At 33.6% G+C, this 26,289-nt stretch overlaps 1 long non-coding RNA gene across 1 annotated transcript in view; it reads right to left on the bottom strand.

Moving 5' to 3' along the window:
- LOC127861454 (uncharacterized) overlaps positions 1-4,258 on the bottom strand; it is a 32,354-nt gene extending 28,096 nt beyond the window's left edge. The window contains exon 1 of the long non-coding RNA XR_008040224.1: positions 4,082-4,258. This is a non-coding gene — a long non-coding RNA (uncharacterized LOC127861454). The remainder of the gene's footprint in view (positions 1-4,081) is intronic.
- Positions 4,259-26,289: the final 22,031 nt, after the last annotated feature.

The raw sequence follows: 26,289 nt of genomic DNA, 5'->3' as shown, positions 1-26,289 counted from the left end.
TTATCCAAAGCACAGAAATTATAGTGGGTCGATTACTTTCTGCCGATATTAAAATTCAAAATAATATCATCACATTAATTAACGTTTACGGAACAAATTCTGACGACATAACACTTTTTAATACACTACAAAATTACCTGCTCAAGCATAATGAAAAATCATACATCGTAGGTGGAGACTTTAATACTGTCTTGAACACAAATATAGATAAGAAGAATGGAAGTAATAAAACAAACTCAAAATGCAGAAATATTCTTCTAAATATAATATCGACATGCGAACTAACAGATATTTGGAGAACAAATCTAAAAAATAATCTAATCCCAAAGCAGAATGAGTTTAACACATGCTTAAAACAATGGCAACACAGGAAACTTACCTTAATGGGCAAAATTACTGTCATTAAAACTTTTGCGTTGCCAAAATTAATCTACCCATTTTCAGCTTTACCGAACTCATCTAGCTTAATACTGAATAGTATAACAAACAGTATATTTAACTTTATATGGGACAACAAGCCGCACAAAATTAAAAGAAAAACTTTATATAAAAAGTATGAAAGTGGTGGTTTAAACCTTACAAACATTAATAAATTCTTAACTTCAATAAAAAGTAGCTGGATAAAAAGATATTTAGGCTCAGAAAACTGTGGTAAATGGAAACTTTTATGGGACTTGATATTAAATAAATATGGAAACGAACTAGTTTTTGAAAGCGAACTTAGTGAAAAAACTATAACAGAAATAAGCGGAGATGACACTTTTTTCACGACGTCATTACATCGCGGTCTGCAGCAAATACAATATACAAGTCACGGCATTCACAAAAACGCATCAAAAAGGAAATAATATGGAATAACAAGTCAATAACAGCCAACGGAAAAACATTATTTTATCGCGATTGGTATGACAGAGGGATAACATACATATATCAACGTTTGACTTTAAAAATAAAACCATGTATAATTTTGAAAAAATTAAAGCGGGTATATACGATTTTGTCAAATATTTATGAATTTATATAAAATGAGTAAAAAACTTATTATATATTTATTTCAATATAAATTAAAATAAAAGTTAAGAAGAACATGTGTCGAAAAATGCGAAATAAGCCAGATATTTAATTCTGAAATTGAAAACGGCTGTACAGCCGAATTCGCCAGCATGTATACCATACATGTACGATGTGAATCTAAACTTAGTCTAACGGTTTATTTGAATTCCTGCAACGATATCTATTCATACGACACACGAACACTAACTCCTATCCTAATACAAAGACGAATGCTTCGGTTATTGTAGGAAAATATGTACGTCACAATCGGCTCAGGGCGCTAATTTGTCTTTGCTGCATTTTATGAAATTCGGCTTTAATGTATAATTTGTCTTGCCCATTTTATGTTATTGTAACATATTTTATATATATTACAATTAAACACATATAAAAATCGTATATACCCGCTTTAAATACCTCTACGACAGCAATAACAACGACTTTATGAAAGTCAATACCCTAATCACATCTATCCCAACAGAATATAATACTGAAGAAAGCATTTATGACCTCGATATCAATCAACCAGACAAATCTTTGTTAAAAGCAATAATCAAAACAAAATACCCTAATAAATTCATATACAATATTCAGTTACAAAACGAGGACAATGACATTCTTGAAAACAAATGGAACACGAATTTTACCGATATAGACTCAACCACTTGGAAAAAAATCCATATTGTTCCCCACATTTCAACCATCGACATGTCTTTACGCAGCTTTCAATATAAATTTATCATGCGAATTGTCCCCACAAACACATATCTTTTAAAATGCAAATTTAGCAACAGCACATTATGTGATTTCTGTCAATCACATTTTGAAACAATAGACCACTTATTTTGGGAGTGCCAACCCATTCAAATAATATGGAAAACGATGGAAACGTTTCTTGCCAGTAAAAACATATTAATTGAAATAAATAAAACTCATGCTTTCTTTGGATGCACTGAGAAAAAACTACACTCTGATGTATTTAACTTTATTGTGATACTATTAAAATCTTTTATATTTAAAATGAAATTCAAAAAATGCATACCAACCTTTCCTTACTTTATTGAATACCTAAATACGAGAGAATAAAAATTGAATCTGAGATTGCCCTTGTAAAAAATAAATATGAACAAAAAAAAATGGATTCAATTTAGGTGAATCATACATTCTACAAACCATCAATTATGCTACCCATACAAATTTTAAGGCAAAACAATTTTTTTTTTTAATCCTTCTAAAAACAAAAACAAATACTTTCAACAATTCCATTGAAACAAATCTTGTTGTAAAATATGTTCTTTACTTTTTCTATATATAAAACCTCTATGTTTAGTAAATATAAATTATTAGTTTTATATGTTTGCTATAAATCACAAAGCTCTTTATATAACATTGGCAATTTAAACAATTTTTAAAATATAATCACGCATACGCCAAATATTTGATACGTTATAGTTCAAAATGTACATTATTATCATACACTTTCTTATGTTTTTCCGTATTCTAGTAATTATGGATGTAAACTACAATGTAAAGAAATGTGAAAAATAAATGAGAAAAAAATATATACTAATTCAGAACTATGCATAGAAAAAAAAATGAAATATGCCAGGTAGGTAAACTAAAATTTCAAAATGAGGTTGGGGTGACGTGAGTGTGAAGGTTGTATTCACGGACCATATCAATTCAAGTGTACTTGCGTTGACGGAAGCTAAATTGGTGTTATTGTGCTAGTGCATACAAATAGTCAAACAGCGACCAATCGACTTGCACGCATACAATGGCGAAAGATTCAAAACATCAATTAACAAAAAACTATTTTACAACCATTTTAGAAATAAACTGTATTAAAAGAACGCAATTTTTAAGTTTAACATTTATGATTAGTGTATCGAGAACCTTTAATTAAGGTATTTGAGGCGGTGGCGGGTATTACAATATCATGCTTTTTATACTTATATATTTCACGGCTCGATACCATACCGACCATCCTGAAACTTTAATATGCAGATGGCCCTTTGATTACAGAGAAAAACAAAAGCCACGCACGAAGGGGAGTTCTTCTGCTATTTCCATGAATGATCATGTATGTTCACGTATGTGTTGAAGGGACCTTGTCACAGATTTTGGCATGTTTTGAATATTGTCATTAAATTCTTTATATTGATAAATTTAAACATTGGACATAAAAATCTCCAGTGAAAAAAATACAATTAAAAAAAGAAAAAAAGTAACCCTCGACTGGGCTCGAACCACTGACCCCTGGAGTCCAGGAATAAAAAGTATCTCGCATAGACCACTCGACCATCTGTGTTCATGTTATTAGCGGATGTATTTTTTACTGATATCAGCAATCCTCGTAGTTTCCCAAAAATAACGACAATAACAGAACTTTCCAAATTATTCATTAATTTTGCGTTGCAACTCTCTATACTTTTCAGGTTTTCAAATCATCAAAAGATGCATATAAGGATATTATAGAGCATGGTAATTTGGTAAATGTTCAGTATTACTATCGCCTTACAAATATCATAACTAAAACGAAAAATTAGCGAATCTGAAACAACTTTTTGTTCATTTTGTCATTTTACCAAAACGTGAAAAGGCCCCTTTAAGATTATGAACATTGTTTGGCAGATAAATGGTAAAGCACATAGTTTTGTGACAAATCACGGAAGAACTGTGGAAATATAGCCAATAACATGTAACGTTTACAACCCGTACTGTATCGTCAACGCATTGGCATAAACAAAATTACATGTTAACCTTAGATATATTTTTTTCTCTAAATTTATGTTACATATATATATTATTACTACCAGGTACTACTAGGTACATATACACATAAACGGAAATACTAAAAGTTTTGGAATAATATTCGAATATAATTATAATCTTATGCATGGTACTAAAAACAATTTAGCAGCCATATTGATTTTTTTTATTTCGACAAAACATGAAGTGCTTTAAATGTAACCTGAAATAAAAAGATTTTTTTTGTAAATATTTCCTGTATAACAAAACAGCTTACCTTATCCCGAGTTAAATTAAATAAACATGATCAAATTATGAATGTTTCCTCTGAAAATTAAATATGAACGTATTCGTATATGTCCCATATTTCTCAAGACGACGTCTGCTTAGTTTAAACTATCGATTCGCTTTATCTTTCAATATTTGTTCCGTTAAAAAACATATCGAACGCGACAAAGCCTTAAAAAACATATCGAACGCAACAAAGCCTTTAAAAAACACCGATAACGTTTCACATGTAGTTGAAATACCAGTGTATCCGCGTATTTAAACATGATATTATTTTTTTAAACTGGAAATAAATCAGCGTTGGGCTAACACAACCATAAAGCACAACGTTGTTTTGTACATTTTCATTGTAATTGATAAGCTACATGCTGAAAGGGTTGCGAAGTACAATGACAATCATTAACGAAGTGCAAAAATGGCATTCGGTGAATATTTATCAGTGGAGCACCAGACACGATTCCAGACGCAAACAATGCGGCTGACAATTAAAAGCTATCAGTTGGTGCAAAATATATTATCACAAAAAGCAACATACCCATGGTTTTAGTGTATGAATTGTCTAAATATCATTAGTAAGACTATAACGTATATACATTATCATGTAGATGAAGCAACAGTTATGAAACAAATGTCATTACTTTTTATTAAGGAGTTTTGACAAGAGATCCAATATAAACCAGTTCACTAAATAGTTAATATAAAAACATAAACAAAAAACTCAGGAATAAATATATTGGGCCTCTTTAAAGATAAAGAACTTTACGGTCTGGTATGGCATTACATTTCAACTTGCGATCGCTAAAATACAGAAGTACACTTTAAGCCACATCGATCAACTATAAACCAACTGTATTTCAGTATAATCGCATGTGTGTTCTTCCGGGATTTGTTTATTACCAAGTTTATTGACCTGGCTTTTGAACATAAGACCATTGATAATATTGTAAACACAGTTTGAAACGAAAATTCAGATAATCATTTAGAGTACCGCAAACGAGATGTAGAAGTATATGTTTCTCCACCGTGTGTTCTTATATTCATTATTATATAAAAAGCATTAAACAAATACATAATGATTTATATCTGACTATCAGTTGAATACATATAAATTACCTGCACGTTCATGAGTACCTATCTTTTGAAGTCGAACACAAGGCTTCCAGGTTACGAGTCAATACGCATACTGTGCCAGCCAAGTAGGTACCGCACATTGTTGACGGTAGACATATTATGCATATTATGTGTATTGCCACATTATTTTAGGGAGTCCAGCCTAGACAGGACTGCATATTTCTGATCAATGTAGTTAATGGCTAAGGTATTTTTTGCTGATCGCTAGTTGATTTTCAACTAGTAAACAAATTAAAAAGAAATGTTACTATGTAAACTGTATTTGTTAAAAACTAGCTAAACAAACCTCAGCGTACAGTTTATATAGTATTGACAGACCTGTACGCTGAAGCGAACCCCGTATCGAAAGTCAACCAGAGTCGTAACATATTTATGTCACGCTATAAATCAAAGAAAGCTCATTTTCTTGAATACATTTCTACATATATTAGTGAATTAATATAAATTACTGCATCTGGGAATATTTTAAGGTTCAAATATTTCAAATGCATCTTACAATAGATGAAAATAACTCTCATCAGTCTGAAATTCACAATTTTGACGCCATTGTCGCTTTGTCACGTGACAAGTTTTCATTTGGATACTTTCGGTTTGACCTTGACATTTTTTTGCTGAAATTGTAAAAAATTCTTTCGTTTTCTGAAATCTATTATTTGTGATTAACAACTTACGTATGGTGGATTATAAGACTGATTTCAGTGAGAATCAGGTAGCTTTAAATAATATTTACTTTGAGTTTGTATAAACACTACAATTTGTTAACAAAACAAGCCAGAATAATCTAAAATACCGGGAAATGTCATTCTGAATTTGAAAACACTTGAGCACATGGTATGTTACTAAAAATAGAAATAACGTCAAATGACCGTGAAATCTCGGGAGATTGGCATTTCAAGAAAGTCTGTTACATCGATGTTTTTCTCGATATGTAAGAGCAGAATAGATAAATTTTAAATGTTTAAGATAGTATTTTGTGAAAGAATATATCAGTTGAATGTGAAAAATGTTAATCTTTCCGATCAAGTGGTTGATTTGGGCAAATAACTGCGTATAAAAGCTGTTTTGGACCGGTCTTTGTTAACTGTCAACTTTTCGGGAATTTCTGGTTGACTTTCCTAATGGGGTTGGTCCATAACTAAAGTCGCGCCAGTCAAAAATCATAACAAGCGACATTTAAAGTTATGGTAGCCAGAACTAGTTAAAAACATAAGCAAAGGGAGTGTTGAAGTTGTTTCGCTTTTGGATATTTAAGCTTTGCTATACTTTACCACATCTTATTGCGATTCAAATTGAAAGCAACAGATTTAAACAATAAAAAACGCAACGTCTTCACGCGACCACAGGAATCGGTTTTCATATAAAACGTTATTCATGTAATACATGTAGGTGATAAAACGCTGGACGTTTTAGCTACTTTTTTATCGACCAGCGGTCTATGACATTTCGATAGCTTTAATCAAGCAAACTGTTTATTTTCTGTGTAGTCAACATAACAGATGCATACGAGCTTTATCAGCAGAGACCAGGTCAAGATAATTAACAAACGACCAACACATAATTAAAGTAATAAAACAACACATATTCGCTCCTAGTTCATAATTAGAATAGGAGATCTTCAAAACAAAAACCGTTATAGAAGCCTAAACATTTATTGATCTACAAAAAAGAACTTGAAACGTTTGAACAGTTTTTCAATTCAAAATGTTAGCAGAATGATAAATCTCAATATATTAAGTATGATTTAATGACATTTATACAATATGTATTTTCGGTATTAAAAATACTTTTAAACAGATTGTGGAAATGAAAATGTTTAAACTGTTTGGCCAAGTTAAAAACAATAATCAACACCGTGCATCAGGGAGCGAAATGAAACTAATGACGTTAAATCATACTGTATTATATGTTTCGTTAATGAGTAATCTACGTTAAAAATTGATAAAATTATAGAGCGCTACAAACGCAACACGATTCAATAATTTTAATTATTTAGAGTGTTTCTGTTGTTTTGTTATTTAAGGTGACACTACGGTAATTGCCTTTACATCGTACGGAATAAACAGCAAATTTATCAGTCCGGGTGGCCGAGTAAGGGAGACGATAACTGTTTAATACAAAGGTCATTTGTTCAAGTCGGGTCGGAGAGCTTTTTTGTATGTGTTCTTTCTTAAATTGTCAACAAGGGCTTACCGATGCTTACAGTTAGAAGCTTTAAATCACAAACTTAAGAACTGAAAAAGTCCATTTTAAAGATAAATACCGCGTATATTGCTGCTTTACTTACCCATCGGAACATAAACATTTTAAACAAGTTTACTAAGTAACATTCCTACTTAAAACACGTCGATACCATGCACAAATAAACACAATATACATAAACCCCTATACAAACAGCACGTATACTAATGTCTGAGTACACACACAGGAAAACAACTTCCACTTTCATGTAAAGATTCTTATATTATGACCTAAATTTCCCATGAATACTCAATTCCATGGTTGAATCATAATATAGTATGCAACAGACAGAATGATCAATATAATAAAATATAATGGACTATATAATAATAAATTACTGAAAATTCTTTTCAGTACTGATACCAATCGTTAACCATAATGGGATTGAACCAGTTCCTTCTGGTTCCAAATCAGACAAGCTCATATAGCGATACAGTATAAATGCTCCTTATAACTCAGCTTACAATATAAGTCTCTCAAATGTTTGGAATTCTTTATGGAATGTATTTCTTATATGACACATGTGCGGCGCCAAACAGAGGAATAACATAATGCGGGTTATAAACGTTGGGTATAAATGTAACTCAGCAAGGAAAAATCACCAAACTCGATGGACATCTTAACTGGACACTCCTGGCTCCAAATTCGACACTATCTCGTCGCTATAAAAGCTTGCTGATATATCAACGCATAATAAGTGCTCCTTATACCTAACCTAACTTCAAATGGCGCCCATCATGCGACGCAAATTTATCCCAGCTGAAAACATCAAAATCTATAATTGAGATTGAACAAGGACCCTACCGGTTTCCATCTCGTCGCTATAAAAGCTAGCTCACATAGCAAGGAAGTATAAGTGCTCCATATGCATCACACACTACTACTTGATGAAGAAAAGAGAAAATAAAACCATGCATGCTCAAGCATCATTTAAACTATGACGATGTGTGCTTTGCCGATATGAGTTTCCAGATGAGGCGTCAATGACTCGTTTATGTTGCAGATTTTGACAGATGCTGCAGAAAGAATATCCGACGCGCAATTGGATAGGATGAACTCCTAACCTTTGAATTGATGATTCCGCCTTGATGTTCAATTGCATCAACCATTGTTGGACGTTCACAATTAGGAGGACTGTGTGTAACAACATTTGTAGCACCAATTAAAACCAATGGTTCTTGCAGCAGCAGGTGTAGACAATTTCATCAGCCCTCGGAATAGGCCATAAGTTTCACGCGCATTAAAGTCGGCAAATGACAGGTTCCAGCAGCCAAAGGGTTATACGCATGTTACTCCAGGTTGTTCCAGTTTTAAGTACGGCTGGTTCAATGAGAACATGGGATCTAATCGTCAGCACATGTTAGTGACACAGCTTGTAGCGCTTATGTGATAGCTATGATCAACATTACGTTAAGGGAAAGGAAGCGGCAGTACCATTTATTCATGTACAAAAAATAGCCCGAAACGTTTAAATATTTGTTTTAATGAGAAATGTTTTTAAAATGGTTAATAACAATACATGTAGTAGTTCTCTCACATTTTGCAAGTTTCACCAAGACAGATGTTTTCAAAGAACAAGTGTTAAATTTGTGTATACACAAGCAATCTTCAAATCTAATTCCATGACCTTAAAGTCGGAACTCATTATTTGTTAGTCGGAAATAAACAGGTGAAGTTACAATATGATAATAATTTGTCACATGTTTTGCATGTTTATAATTTCTAGTATTGACTGTATTTATTTTGTTTAAATATCTTATCAGTGTTTACTTATCACATTGATTATGACGTCAGTTTAGTAAGTATAAAATAATAATTGCCAACTTTGTTCGACATTGCCTTTTCGCTTTTCCGAAAGGTTGCATTTGATTCACTTGCAAATAGTAATACGTTACTGTTATGCACTTTGTAATGAAAGCAACCGCATTGTTCAATTAAGAATTGTGTGGTCATTGCAGTACAATCATAAATTTTCAGACTCCATCAATTAGAACGTTACAAATACTATAAAAAGACGCAAACGTTGAGCGATAAACTATTGAAGTCTTACACATATTTGTGAAATCTAAGGTAGCATACTGCATCTGAATTTCAAACAATCGTGAACGATTTTCATATATATATATTTATATTCATTGTATATCGATTTTCCTTAATTATACATACACACATTATATACTTTGAAATGAAAACAACCACACAGGCTAAGACGAAAGATATTTAAAATCTTTGTACCTGAGATACGATAACCAAACAAAAAACCATTTGATAGATATTATGGATGCTAATTATGTGTAAATAAAATGTGGTAACGTAACATTTAGTTGTTTAATAGATATGACAGTGTCTTTTCACTTGCAACGTCTCTGGTTTGATAAGCTTCATGTGAAACTATGTTTGATATCAATATCAGCGTTGTAACATGTTCTGAAAAGTACAAATTCAACTTTGTATGAGAAAATAAAACAGTTTGATATATACTTAGTATTATATCTAGCATTATCCTGGCACAGATTGTAAAGAATGTTTTCATAAAATAAATAAAAAATTTGTCTTGTTTAGCCCCAACAACAATAAGACGTCTTCCCGAATCAACATATACTGAGATAGGTTTTCTTAGTCTACACAGAAAGTTTTGACTCAACAATGGTAACTCATGTCTTTTTAATATACATATGACCATATTGTACATGATTTTTTTATAAGCATAATTACAAACATAATGGCATTTTTCGTTGCATTCAAAAGCAATTTTGTGTTTAATAGGAATGGAACATTTCCTGAAGTTCTGTATAATACCAAATTGTAGGAAATCTTCGGTATGTCATCAACCTCCAAAATCATAGGGTCCATATTTTGTTCGATGCTTTGATGAATACGACAGCAGTTGAAATAATATTCCAAACATGTTATAAAAAATCTTCTAGCATCGCTGTTATTGTCGAGCTGAAACCATTTCTCACAATTTGGCGTCGTGAACACATCCTTAGTGTTTGGGCGTTGTGTGATATATTTCGATAGTAGGTATTTTAAAACAAAACGATGTGCTGGAATGACAAGCCTATGTTTAAAATGACTTTCATTATGCGAATTATTTTGTTCATAAAACATTTCAACGAATAATTGCAATGCGACACACATAACCTTGCTCCACTACAATAATCGTGATTCACGACCTCCAATTGGTATTACATATAATGTATTCAAATCACCATGTTTAGTTTTAATGCGTGTTTACATTAAGAGGACATATGTCAATATAATCCTCAAAACTAGGTCAAAACAACCATTTCCGATATAATATGTCTATTATGTTTTACTATCTCGCGATTATTTGTTGTATTATTTTAGAACTTATGATTTATTACAAAAATATCTCTAAAATGTTGAATTTCGAATAACGATGTAAATTAACTACTCCTTAAATGGCATATGTGGTATATTGAAAATTATGGTATCAGAACGGCTACAGGTGGGCGGAATCTATAAAAGGTCACCTGTTTTATATAGAAATCTGGGGTATCAGAACGGTAACACGTGGATGAAATCTATTGTCTGGTATTTTGTTTGAGCATATGATATATTAATATAAAACTGCCATTATACTTTTAGTGGAAAGAACGATCGAATGTATACATTTACATTTCACATGATTTCAGACAGTGTACGATTGAATATAAAGTTTATCCCTGAATGTTGAAATACTTCTTTAATTGGGAAGCAAATTAGCAATACACAAGAAGGTCTATAAAAGCAAAATGAATACTGGGGATCTTTATTTCTTGGCAAAAAAAAGAACGAAATAAATGTAAAGGCGGGAAACAATAATTAAACGTGAAAAAGATTATAGCACAGCTGCATATTATATCCCTAAATGTATCAACATTATGAAACATATACACTCATTTTATTTTAAATACCTCGACAAGACTTTTATTTTTAAGAGAACCACGGAGACAGTGTTGACAATCACATTTGAAACATAATCTGGACCAAACATTTCCACGTGAATATCAAATGCATGACATAGTTTGCTCACCCGGAGATATGTTGCCCCGAGCCAGTAAGTAAGCCAAATATGCTCTTGGTCTAGATTATGCCCTCTGTTACGTTACAATTACAGTGTGCGTTTTAGGAATAAAATAGAAGCGATTCCCGAAATTTTATATTAAGGTAAATTATCAAAACGGTAAGTGATTAACATGGGCCACAATTTACCTAAGACATGCATGAGTTAATTGCAAATTAAACTTCTGAAATATCTAATTGGTTTAGGAACCGATAGTCATTTTTGGCGGAAGGTTTTTGCTCAGGTTATGTATAGAGAATATATTGTTGGTGACTTTTGATATCATGTAATATCAGACGAGTCTGATATGACGTAGGAAAAGGCGATGCTTGCCAAGCCTTGTCATACGCCATATCGGACGAGTCTGATATCACATGATATCAAAAGTCACCAACCATATATTTATGGAAATATGCAAATTAGTAGCAGCCTGAATACATCCGCTAGCGTCTATGCATATTTACACATAAAAATGGTTCGCAAGTAAGCAACAAACAATAACATTTAAACGCACATAATTTAACAAAATAAAAAAATTAAAGCGAGAAATCGATACTTAAAATTACAATTTCTGCACTAAAAACACATTACCAATATTTTTATAATAACACATTCGACATGTACATGTACTTCTAAGTACTCGCTAACCGCTATTTTCAAAGCGAATGTGTAGTGTGAAAATTTGAAACAAAACAGACAATAACTTAATGGAACGGGATTTTTACGTAGTGCGCAAATTGGAAGTGATAATGTGATTTATTTTTCAACTTGTTCATCTCCGTAGTATATGTTTAGTTGTGAGATGTTAACGGTTTCCCCGAAAAACAGGCCTTCGTGTAAGAAGTCAAAGTGGGTGGGGAACGCGAATGCTTGTGGATTTCGAGTTGCTTGAACGTTCTAAGGAAGCTGCTTTTGTGCAAGATTCAGCGATTTTGCAAGCTGTATGTTTGCGGTCGGAGATATATATTGCTGAGATCAATGATGTTTTGAAGGTTGTTGTGACCAATGATCTGCATGATATCAGTGGGAGAGAATCCTGAATCCCACATCGTCTGCACTATACAGTATGTTTCCTGGTCGAGTGGTTGGTAAATTTCATCGTTATTCATGCACACTACACATGTTTAATTATTTGTGCTATTTTTACACCCATTTTCATGCTGATGAACCAACGGTCAGCGCCAGAAGTCCTACTGTCATTGGTCTGTGTGCTTGTTGAAAATAGAATTGGTTGTTTAGCTCCGATTAGCCATGGCGCTGTTTTGGGATATAGTTTCTGGAAGTGGGCTTGTTTCATCTTTGTGCAGCAACCTCGGCCCCCTAATTTTGTGAAAAAAATAGCCGCACACTGTTCAAATTGTGAAAAAATGAGTCGCGAATTGTTTAAAATATTCTCAAAATGTAAGTCGCAAACTATTAAAAATTGTGAAAAAAATGAGTCGCGAAATGTTCAAAATTGTGAAAAATGAGTCGCGCAATGTTTACAATTGTGAAAAATTAGTTGCACACTGTTCAAAATTGTGAACAATTGAGTTGTGACTGTTCAATATTGTGAAAAAAATAGTTGCACATTGTTCAAATTTGTGAAAGTATGAGTCTCAAAATTTTCAAAATTATGAAAAAATAGTCCACTACTGTTAAATAATGTGAAAAAATTAGTCGCTAACTGTTTGAAATATTAAACATTTGCATCGCGAATTCTTCAAATTTGTTTAAAAACAGCCATTCGCTAATGAGGAAAAAGCCCCAAATCTATTATAAAAAGGTTTAAAGTTAAAAAAAATTCTTTACTATTTTTTATTTGAAGTTGTTTACTGCCATTTCATATGTCTATATTATCTTTTTTTGCTAATGATATCGTGTGCCTTTCTAAATTGTAATTTGTTCAAGTTGAGCTATAAACATGTTATTCTAATAATCTCTATTTTTACATTTTGTCGCATGTTGGTTTTGTTATATTTAATTAAAGTTTTTATTTTTATTTTAAAGGGATCTTTTCACGGTTTGGTAAATTGACAAAATTGAAAAAAAGTTGTTTCAGATTCGCAAGTTTTCGTTTTAGTTATGATATTTGTGAGGACAAAGTATTACTGAACATTTACCATAGTCCAATATAGCCATTACATGTATCTTTTGACGATTTGAAAACCTAAAAATTATAAAGCGTTGCAACGCGAAACGATTGAATAATTTGGAGAGTTCTGTTGTTGTCGTTTAAATTTACGAAACTACGAAGATTGCTTATATGACGTATAAAATACTTAAACTGTGTATACCCGGTGGAATAGCCGAGAGGGCTAATGCGTTTTTACTTCAGACTTACTCCAGGACTCCGGGGGTCACTGATTCGAGCCCTGGTACCGGCTACTTTTTTTACTTTTTTAAATTTTATTCTTGATTTTTACTGGAGCTTTTAAGATCCAATGTTTACATTCATCAATATAAAGCATTTAATGACAAACTTCAAAATATGCCAAAATCTGTGAAAAGGCCCCTTTAATTGCAGAAAGTTGCAACCACACAATTTGATGGGTTATGATCATTCGCTCAAGTTTTTGGCGATACAGTTCTAGCCTTATCAGTTGTACCGGTCTCAGTCTTTCTCTGCCTTTCAAAGAATTCAATATATACCCCCTCTGCATTCCGGCACAGCTTCAAATCAACCCATCTTACTACTTTTTGGGAAGGGTAAAACTTTTTTTTAACAAATTTATTATTGAGAAAAGATTTTTTGTTCCATGTTTTTGTTTTATTTTTGAATCTTTTGCAATTCACACAGGCTAATCAGGGACTATACTTTGCAGATTTATGTATTTTGCTTGTTCAAAGAGGTCTCTCCTAATCGTTAATCTATTCTAGGCAGAACATGTTGTTCTGTATTAGCCTTCCATCTGTATAAAATTTTAAGTAGATAAAATTTACACCGTAAAAGAGTCATGTTGCATCGACATACCCTTTCACAGATTTTATGTAACAACCACTCACAAACACATAAGTTTGAAACCATGGATAAGGACGCGACACATAGTTTTGAATATATAACGGATCAAATTAAGCAAATAAAATATTAACGAGTCACGTCCATGGAATAACTGGGCTAAATACATGTGCAGTCCGAACAGACTTATATATGACAACATTTTCCGCTAGTATGGACATTGTCATTTTAAAGAACCATTTCCGGACGAAAATTCAATTCAAGTGGAGAATGTCGTCCCTCGCCTTTGCGGATTACAAAACCTAATCTGGCACGGCACTACGCACATGCATAAAGCCGAGTCGATAAGATAAGGCCATGTAAACTTGGTTGTTGTTTTTATACTGCTTAACAAATGCTCGACACATTTATTTATTATTGACTTGGAAATTTGCAGATTTGACATAAAATTGGGATAAGAGACGAAAGTTGCGCTACATTGAAGTACTTTAAAACGAACTTGTGTGTAAATAGGTTAAAATATTTCTGCCGACAACATAAAAGTCATAATAAGACACACCTTTGCATGGCTTGCAGATTAAAAAAGCACTAATTCAACAGCATTTACAGTCCAAAAGCTCATATAAACGAAACGAGTATTCATTCAATGCGGTCGCGTTTTGCAAATCATGATTACATAATGCAATTTAAAATATGTGATTATTGTCTAAGATCTGAAATTCATATCCAAATACAAAATGGAAACCTATTTTGCAATACAATAAATAGACATCCTCTACACATGTTGAACCAATTTTTTACTAATCAAATTAGGTGAAAATTACAATAAATCTTCCAAATGAATTTAATTATTTTCTCTTTTTTACTTGCATATTGTGTTTATATTTAAAACACTACATATACCATTTCGACTCTTCCTATCAATCTGCACCATATTGAATAACAAAATGCAGTAACAGTGCATTTACATATCATATTATAACTATTTTTAACATGTTCACAGCTCTTTACAAATATAAGAAAAAATACATCATATGGCACCGAGAAACTCTCTAACATTCGTCAATTACTGAAATGATGCATATCGGTGACAATTAAGAATTTTATAATAGTTATTAATGTACACAACAAAACAAATACCTCTTTGTCTAGGTAAAAAGGAAGACACCCTAACCCTATCACTTAAGAATGCATTAACTGTGGCTCCTTTGGTCCATTAATGTAAGTGATGATATATCATAATGTAAAACATATATAAAATGCAGAGTTATAAGAGGAGACAAAAATAAGTGCATGGGTGTGTGAATGTTCACACTACTGCTATATCATTAATGTAAGACGAATATAAATACATAAAGTACATGTTCATTATACTTTATATGTCTAAATAAATTATTTCACCCCAGGGGTGTACTTAATTTTGACCCTGTAGGGCATGATTTGAACCAACCTAGTAGTGACAAACTGTACTTTGTTACACAACAAATATTGAAACCCTGCCCCTTACGATTTTAGAGAAGATTTTTATGTCCGCGACCACTATAGTGGTGGACATATTGTTTTGCCCTGTCTATTGGTTGGTTGGTTTGTGTGTTTGTTTGCCCCAACTTAAACATTTTGCCATAACTTTTGCAATATTGAAGATAGCAACTTAATATTTGGCATGCATGTGTATCTCATGGAGCTGCACATTTTGAGTGGTAAAATGTCAAGGTCAAGGTCATCATTCAAGGTCAAAGGTCAAATATATAGCTTCAAAGCAGCTCAGTAGGGGACATAGTGTTTCTGACAAACACATCTTGTTTGTATACAAGACAAATAGTTTAACCTCTAAGGTGTGAACAAACTTAGCAGAGGACCACTATATGATGTTACATGCCAAATTAGCAAGAGATGTGTTTGTCAGAAACACAATGCCCCCTATTGCGCCGCTTTGAAATAAAATGTCAATATATCATTTGGCAGGTTTAGAAATTATCTCCCTTTTAAAGCTTTTACTTCCCTTGGATTTGTTTTCTTAGACCTTTGACCTCGAATAATGACTCTAACCTTTTACCACTCAAAATGTGCAGCTCCATGAGATACGCATGCATGTCAAATATCAAGTTGCTATCCTTAATATTGCAAAAGTTATCGCACAACTTTAATCAAGGTTAAAGTTTTGGGACAGACAGACGGACAGACAGCAAAGCCATTTTACCTCTGATTTGTACAAACTTGAAAGAGGACCATCATTGAATGTAAGACCCATAATATTAAAACCATGACCTTTTTGGTATCAAATAAAAAGATTGTTTAAGTTATTTACTGTTTGAGTCTTTATAAATCTTGTGACCCCTGGTCATGGCCAGTTTGGATCCAAGGGGCATGATTTAAACGAGCTTGGTAGAGGACCACCATACAATTCTACATGCAAAATACATATTATCTCCAACCTGTGGTTTCAGAGATTTTTAAAAACTATTCACTAAATACATATAAGAAAGCAAGTAACCCCCAAGACAGGGCCGATTTTGACCGAGCTCAAGGACTCTCGATGAGACGGATATGAAACAGGACCGTATCGGCAAATATCTTGTCGTAACTTAGTCACATGACCGGTAGCTATTGATTAGCGTACATCGAAGCGCCGAGGTTAAACATTTTGATGTACCCATTCACGTCTTTTTTTTAAATTTTACTTTCATTTCTTGGTCGATTTTGACAAATTATATATCATTAGAAAGCCTAAGTTTTGAAGTTTTCATATATATAATATATATTATGTTTTTCTTCTGATTTGGGCAGCCCGGCGAGTTATAACCTTAACTTTTGCAATATCACACCGTTTTAGAATCTAGATGTTGACATGTTTGTACTTTATACCAATTTGTAGCGTTTATATTTGGAGTTCACTTTGCTTCTCAACCCTTAATCTATAGCAAACCTTGAGCAGCTCTATCATCTTGTATCAGTTCAACATTTAGATATACCAGGTACAACACTTTGCTTTCTCAATACCATGATTTGTCTTACCCCTGAAGCTGTTCTACGATTTTGCGAACCATAAACTTTTCCATGTTTTAGCCCATCTTATACTATTTTATGATTGTGAAAACTTTACACTTTTCTGTGATTTTGCTAACTTTACACTTGTCAATGATTGTTAAAACATTGAGCTGTTCTATGATTTTGTCCTTCTCCTGAAGCTGTTGGTTCTTCTCACTGAGTTGCTGCTTCAAAGTCTGCACTTCTGGGTAGAAGCTGCCTGTGGACTTCAGTTTGGCCTCCTGACTCGTTATCACCTGAAGTGAATGTTGAGACTCGTTATCACCTGAAGTGAATGTTGAGACTCGTTATGTGAAAATGGGGCTTAATGCAAGTGTATAAAGTGTTTTCCCAAATTAGGGACTACACTTTATATTTCATGGAATTTTTCTTTTAAAGGAATACTCTTTTATAGGAAAATCAAAGTTAAAGCGGAAAGCATCGTCCCTGATTAGCCCGAGGCGACTGAACAGGCTAATATGGGATGACATTTTATACACATGCATTATGCAAATTTTTCCAGATGCTGCTTTGTCACTCACTAAGTTAAATAACTAATTATTTGCAGGGAAAAGTAATTATAGCATTTTTGCTCATACAAAATGTTACAAGAAATCCCAATATAAGAAAACCAACCTTTAAAAATGTTTGATCGTATGTTTGTAATTGATTTTCCTTTTTCTTATCAATATTTTTTACTATGATCTTGACCATGATGTTTTTATAAAAATTAATTTATTCTCAAGCTACAGAGTGAAAATTGATGTCCTACATTTACATTATGTTGACCTTGGCCCCAGAAATCCCATATGCAATACCAAGTGAGGTCTTTATATAGCATTTAAATATTAAAGCATGATTAAACATGTAAGATGATTAAAAAATTATCCTGCTAAAACCACACTAAGAAGCCACCTGAATGTCTGCCTGTCTGACCAAAAATATATAACCCCTATCAAAAGACAAAAATATTCCAGCCAAAAATTAAGTTTAAATACAACAAGAGATTGCCAAGCAATATGGTCCCCTACCGGTGAAACTCTACCATTGTCAGATTTTTTTATCTGTTGCCATAGCAACAAGAATTCTTGACGTAGGAACAAAATGAAATGACCTGCATAATCTTCATATTGCCACCTATCCATGTTTAAAGTTTCATGAAAAAATATGAAGAATTTTTAAAGTTATCCCAGGATCCAGAAAAGTGTGACAGACAGACTGATTGACTGACTGGCGCACAGAGCGCAAACCATAAGTTCCCTCCGGTTCTTCGGTAGGGGACAAAAACTAAATTAAGCAACCACACACACAAATCACTCACAGCTCTGGCTTTATCGAAGTACTTGTTATATTTCTCGCTCCTGACCCTCTTCTCCTCCTCTTTTCGATCCACGTCTTCCCTCAACCTTCTGATCCCCTCTCCGTGAGACTTCAACTGGTTCTGTACCTCCGCTAAACCGTCGCGCTCATTCTGAATGATGCGGTCTTTCTGCTGAGTCAGCGATACTTGCTCATCGAGTTTCTTTCGCAGCTCTGCCAATTCGTTGGATGAGACTGTTGCCTTGGTCATCTCCTGGAGGTCTTCTATTCTCGCTTCTAGTTCCATGATTTTCTGATTGGCTAGTCTGAAGCAATCAGAACATTTTTTTCAAATAAAGTTTTGTTTGTGCAAGAAATAAAAAAAAGTTTTTGGGGAAAATGGACAACAACTTTCTTCTGATTCAGCTGACATTATTATTTATTAATAATTAATCTGATTTAAGGATACATCTTTGAACACATTTGAACCTGCTGATAAAACTTGGTAATATAATGTTTTTAATAATCATTTAAGAATCCATTAAACTTAATATATAATCAAAAGAATTCATTTAAATTTCTGAAAGACCCTAACAAATAATCCATAAATGATTGAATCTTGTTCTGGGAAAACTGGATGCATGTACGTAAAGTGTTGTCTACTATTAGCCTATGCAATCCGCACATGCTCATCCGGGACAACACTATCGGCTTGTAAGAGCATTTCTCATTTAAAGGACGTTTATTCTTAACAGAAGTCTACTTCTACTGGAAAGTGTCGTCCTTTATTAGCCTGTGCGTATTGCATAGGCTAATCTTGGACCATACTTGACACACATGCATCAACCTCAGTTTTCCCAGAACGAGGCTCATTTTACTAACCTGACTTCTGTTTCTAGTTCATTCTTTCTAACATTCGCGTCATCCAGCATTGTCTGTAGAACCGTTGATTGGTCGCCATTTTTGTCACCAGAGTCATTTAATCTCAGCATTTTATTATCATGTTCCAGACGCAAAAGTTTTTTCTCTGTGAATATACATGGCATTATGGTTAAAAACAAATGTTAAGTCTGTAAATATTATATATATCAATACAAACATTTGCAAAACAATTTTTGTAAAACCATTACCCTGGTCATATTTTCATGTAATATTATGCAAACAATATAATTAATTTCTCAGAGATACTGCAAAAAATTCTTTAGATTTCTGGTCATAAGACAATTTGTGCTTTGAGCCAATATATTTAGAAAACATGATTTTACATAAAATATAAATACATTGTATAGATCAAATCTAAAAATGAGCCTTTGGAATTTGGGGGGACAAGGTCATCTGTGTTAAAAATAATATTTCGAGTGAAAGCCAATAAGGCATATGAACCCTGTACTGAGAAAACTGGGCTGAATGCATGTGTATAACATGATTTTATGAGATAAGAAAATGTATCATACTTAAATTTAGGAGATAACATTTGACTTACTCTTTTTTAAAGAGCAAAACTTTAATTTTTCAATTGCAAATTATACCACGCTTTATTTCAGGTAAAAAATGTACTCATTTCACCTCTTTCACTCTTCAAACAATACAAGACAGATCTTTTAAGAGAAGCAAAGGCATAATTATACTGTAAAATAATTAACATTCATCAAAATAAAATTGTATTTTTTTTTCTTAAAAAAAAGACTTTTTTGATGACAAATAAATTCTAAAATCTTTTATTTTTGCAAAAAAAAGGATAAATGTATCAAATATTTTCCGATTAGTTTGTGTTTAATTTGTGGGTCAGTCAACACAAGAAATTAAAGAAAATTAATGTCCACAAATAATATTTATTTGAAAGTACTTGATTTCAGCTGGTAGTGGCTACATCTCCATCTAAGAGGTTTTTGAGAGGAAATGAGACATATACAATTTTCTAACTGCAAATCTTCAATTTCTCAAGGGGAAATTATATCAATTTCGGAAACAGCACACAAAGATCTTTCAAGAACAGCGAATGCATCATTATACTGTAAAATCATTTATATTCGTTAGCGTGAAATTTCGTGGTTTAAAAAAACAACTTAAGTAGTAACGTAAATTCACAGAAATTTGTTTATGGAAAAAAATGACGAATTTGCGTTGGTCTTTTCCGATAAGTTTGTGTAACTTTCTTGGTAAGCCAAACCCCGAAATAAACAAATAGAGGATATTTGTTGGATTCCGTGGATTATCGATTTTAATTCACGAGTGATCATAGACAATATTATTTTCGCCATGCGTGAAAATACAGCGAACCCGCGTTTATCCGGAAACGTCTGTTCCGGCAGAATTTTCCGGAATAACTAATCTTCCGGTTTATCGAACCAGTGCAGTTTTAAGAGTTTAATGCTTACCTTATGACATACACCTTATTTTCATGTACATTTACAAACTTATTTCGCATCAAATATGATATTTTCTTGTTACACAGACATTTATTTAGTTAAAAAAAAAAAAATGTTGTTAAACAATATAAATACTAAAACGCGTAACCGAATTGTAGTACATGTACACACCATGAGGACTCCGTGTATCTCGTGTGATACTGCCGCAGTGAAAAGATGTTGCCATGGGTTGCACGCGAGCTGTAAGCTGGTAACATGTCTTCACAGAGTATAAATCAAGGGTGTTGAAAGCAAATGAAAATAAAACATCAAACTACGATACTGTTTTAATATCTTTATTTATAACTCGTCTCAGAATGTTGAAATGATTAAAATAGCGACGTAGTTTTTAACGGGTTGTTAAAAATATTCCTAGCACAACTTTTCACGCATAACAAGTTCATTTCGTTTTTTTTTCTGAATAAGCATGTCATAACTGTTAAACAGTTTTGTAATGACGGTCCGATTATAATCAGCGTCTTAATTGGTCGCGTGTTTAGATCATTAAAGACATTAACGAAAATCAAACATCAAACCAAGTGTGTCATTCAAGATGAATTGTATAATGCCGACACCAATTTAAGTTTTAGTAAAGTCGGAGTCGAATTATGTTTAGTCACTACTATTAGCTATCAACCCTAAACACAGTAATATTTCACGCCTCGGTGATCACGCTTTTGTTTAAACGACAGGTGGGCCACTAAGCCAAAAACAACAATACTTCACGCCTCGGTGAATGCGCTTTTGTTTATTCGGCGGGGGTCAATTAAGCCCCCATGTTGGGAAGCATCCGGATTAACGAGACATAATTACAACCAAATACACAGATCGGTGTTGCGAAAAATATGTCCCGATCCGGAACGCGAGATTTCGGACTTAATGAGGGAAAATACTGCATAATAAATCTGTTCCCCTTGACTTTCATCCGGATCGCGAGTTTTCCGGACTATCGAATTCCGGATAAACGCGGGTTCATTGTATATATTTTCTATGATCAGGGGTGAATTATATTCGATATTGCACCGAATCCAACAAATTTTCTTTTTATTTCATGCTTTTTTTTCACAGTTTATAAACATTGTTAAAGAGTTTAAGTAAATAATTTTGCAGGGATAATGACGTCATTCTGTCACAGTAAACAGTGAAAGTCATCGATAATTTTTACTGTTAATTTTCACTGTTTGAAACAGTGAAATCATCAGTTTTAATGATATTTCTCTATAAACCACCGGAAAGCATAAAATAAACATAAATACATCACGAATAATAATTATTTTACAGTACTTGATTTCCACAGGCAGTGACAACATCTCCATCTGGCGTGTCTGTCGGAGGTCGTCCCCCGCCCCGACATGATGCAGCTGCCTACACTTGAGCTCCTCATTCACCTCTCTTAGAGAGTCCCGCTCTGTCATAATTCGCTATAATATCACAAGAATTTGGAACTGAATTGAGAATTGCAAACTTTTATCAAATATAGAACAGAATTTGAAATTGCTAACTTTATTTGAATTGCTATTTTGCTGAATATTTTTATATGCGAACATTCTAAAAATCTAAATTTTTAACCAACTTTATTGTGCTCTGTCATAATTCGCTGGAATAAAACGCAAGAATTTACTACTTAATTAAAATTGCACACTTAAATCAAATTGCTGTTTAGCTAAAACATGGTTATACAAGTGAAAGTTCTTAAGTTCTGAATTCTAAATCTCCCTTACTAAGCTCTGTCATGATTGGTTTATAAAGTCTTAAATGTTAATTACGTGAAGACTGTGATTTCCCAAATCTTATTGTTGGCTAAATGCTTTTATGATTTGTACCATACTTACAGTGTTCAACAGTGTTCACATGATTTAAAGGTTGTATAAGAGGAACATCAATCAAAACCAATACGCCACCCACCTCTTTGTCCCTCTGCAAGGTAGACAACTCAATACCCCACCCACCTCTTTCTCCCTCTGCAGGGTAGACAACTTCTCCAGTACCCGTTTCACCTCAAACTCAGACTTGTTTGCCGCTTGGTCTCCTCTGTGACCTTGTTCTGCAGCTCATGAACCTGCCTCTTGTACACATCCAGCTGCTGCTTCACTGACCCAGATTTACGCATCTCCTACAGAATGCAAAGGCATGGATAGGGGAACCAACCAGGCGCCAGGTAATCTATAGCTAAACCACATCTAAAAGTAATGGAGACAAACCGACTACAAGTAAGGGCGGCTTATCTATTGCAATTAAGGGAGACAAATACGCGACAAATAAGTGAGACTACTCCACTACAAGTAAGTAAGACTACTACACACCAAGTGATACTACTCCGCTACAAGTTTGGAGAAGCTACTCCACTACAAGTAAGGGTGACGACTCCACTAAAAGTAAGTGAAACTACTTCACTACAAGTGAGACTACTCCACTACAAGTATGGAGAGGATTCTCCACTACAAGCAATGTAGACTACTCCACTACAAGTAAGAAAGGCTACTCCACTTAAAGCAATTGCAATTACTCCAGTACAAGTAAGAGAGGCTACTCCACTACAAGAAAGGAAGGACACTCAAATACAAGTAAGGGAGACTACTTCAGTACAAGTAAGGGATACTTCTCCTGTAAAAATTAGGGAGGTTACTCCACTAAAAGTCAGAAAAACTACTCCATTATGAGTAAGGGAGGCTACTCCAGTACAAATAAGGGTGGCTACTCCACAAGAAGTATTGGAGACTTCTAAACTACAAGTAAGAGATACTACTCCACAACACGTATGACATGCTGCTCCATAAATTGATATTTTAATGTTGTTGCATATTCCAGCCCATAACTTTGTCATGCATTATCTATGTTTGTCCAATAAAGGTCATGGTTGCATTCGTCTCTTGAAAGTTTGTACATAGGCCTTGTATGGTAATAGTGTTAGAAGAATGTTGTTGTGAATGTCTGTAACTGTTCTATTTCTTTAAAAAGAGTTAATAAGTGTTTCATTATTTAATAACAGCTTGTTGTATGCATCAACTTTGATGCCTCCTTAATGGTCAATGGTACAATTGTGAAATAGGCTCTTAAAATATATGGGTCCTTTTTACATTGTACACATTTCTATTAACAGAAAATGCTAGTACAATTTTCTTGATTTGAACATTTAAAACATAAATTATGCCAAAAGTTGAAATAACTATCTATGTTGGATAATTACTTGAACTCCTAAAGTTTTAGCATTCTCCATAGTGTCATCAGCAATTTAAGCCATAAAAAGCATAAAGCCTTGCTCAACAGCAACAACTAGGTGGTTTTGATGATTGGTTTTTACCTGGGCCTCTTACTTCAGCTGAAAATATTTTCTTAGGGTTTTTTACTGAAATAATAGATTTCTTAAAAAAAGAGAAAAGCTTTAGTAAGGGTATAATAAAGTAAAACAAGTGGAGAAAATGAAGCAAAAACCAAACTTTGTTGCCATGGCAGGGCTTCCTCTGGCTCAAATATTTATGAAGCCAAATTTGACTCGCTTTGGCGAAATTATTATAATTTGTTTATTTTTAGTGTATTTATGAAGGAAAATTGGAACCAAAAATAATTTTCTTTAGCCAAGTTGGTCAATTTGTAGCCATGGGCTAATTTGGCAAATGACAGAGTAAGCCCTGCAAAGGACAGTCTGAACTTGTGTTTCTGTGTGTTGTTGAACGTTATCAAACTCAAAATTTGCACTATTTCGATGTCATACCAGTCTCTTTTAACTGGTTGCTAGGTGAGAGCAGTAACCATGGTGAGCTGGGTCGTCTACTGCAGCTGATTCTGGGGTGTGCGGTGAACTGCGCAGAGAAGCAGGAGTACATCCAGCGTTTCATGACCATGGAGGAGTCAGTGCAACACGCCGTCATGACAGCCATACAGGAGGTGACGTCTTACACTTCCACTTTGAAAATCGTTCTGAGTAAACTAGCTTAATGAATGTGCCTAAAGTGACATCCCAGATAAGCTTGTGCAGTCCGCACAGGCTTATTAGGGAAGACACTTTCTGCTTGTATGGATTTTTTTTAAGGGAGTTGCTTTTTCATTAGATCCAGTCTAGGTGGAAAACGTTCATGTGGATGTGGACTGCGTAGGCTAATCTGGGACAGCATTTGAAACACATACATTAATCCTTTGCATGCTGGGAAATTTGTCGTCTACAAAAATGTTGCCTGCTAAATTTCTAAAATTAGCAATTTTCTTAGATTTTTTTTCAAAGAATACTATCAGAATAGCAAACAGTTTGGATCCTGATGAAACTGTTTGCAAAGGCCTTCAAAACCCGGTTCCAGCGCTCAAAGGGTTAAGCCCAGGTTGCCAACAACGAGGCTCCTTTAGTTTCCATCCATTTGCTTGGGGATGACCCTTTAGATGCCTTCATGTGTGATAATTTGTACATGACCATGTAACAGTTAAAGAATAATTTACTTTGGAGGATTTTTACATTGGGAAACAAAACAAATGTACATTGAGATTGCTTCTTTCAATAAGAAGGACGGAAATTTGAAGAATTTTGTAGTTATACGATTTTTAAAGCAGTCTTTTAATTTGCAATTGAATATTCACAAGAGAGGTCTAAAATTTCATTTAAAAATTATTATTCTCCCACTTTCTGAGTTCACCAGTCCAGAGGGACATCAAAGGGCACAGCACCCTGTCATTTTGCTCTAGACCTTTCCTTATTTTATGCTATGTGACCTTTTACTATTTTACGGGTCTTCAGTTTACGTCTTATAATTGTTCCTTCTTTTTGTTCTAAAGCTGATGACCAAAGAAATAGCATCGGACGTAGACTCTGAAGTTGGGGAACAGGTAAATAATTGAGAAATGTGTTGGTTTGGAAAGAAGATCAATTTTATTCCACAAGCTACCCGAGAAATAAATAGCCAAGCCACAATTAAAAATCTATTTTTTCTATGATTATAAGATGTTATAAAATCAATATTCTACACAAAACTAATTTCTTTGCCTATTGTTTGTTTCCATATAAAATGGGCTTGACTAGAAATTTTAATCGAAGTATAAGGTCATGATTTTAAAATTGTTAGCTAGCCATAATTTACAGTATGCTTCTCTTTACTTATAAA

This window comes from Dreissena polymorpha, chromosome 16 (assembly GCF_020536995.1).
Source record: "Dreissena polymorpha isolate Duluth1 chromosome 16, UMN_Dpol_1.0, whole genome shotgun sequence".
In the NCBI taxonomy this organism is placed as follows: domain Eukaryota; kingdom Metazoa; phylum Mollusca; class Bivalvia; order Myida; family Dreissenidae; genus Dreissena; species Dreissena polymorpha.
This window is presented reverse-complemented; position numbering and strand designations above follow the sequence as displayed.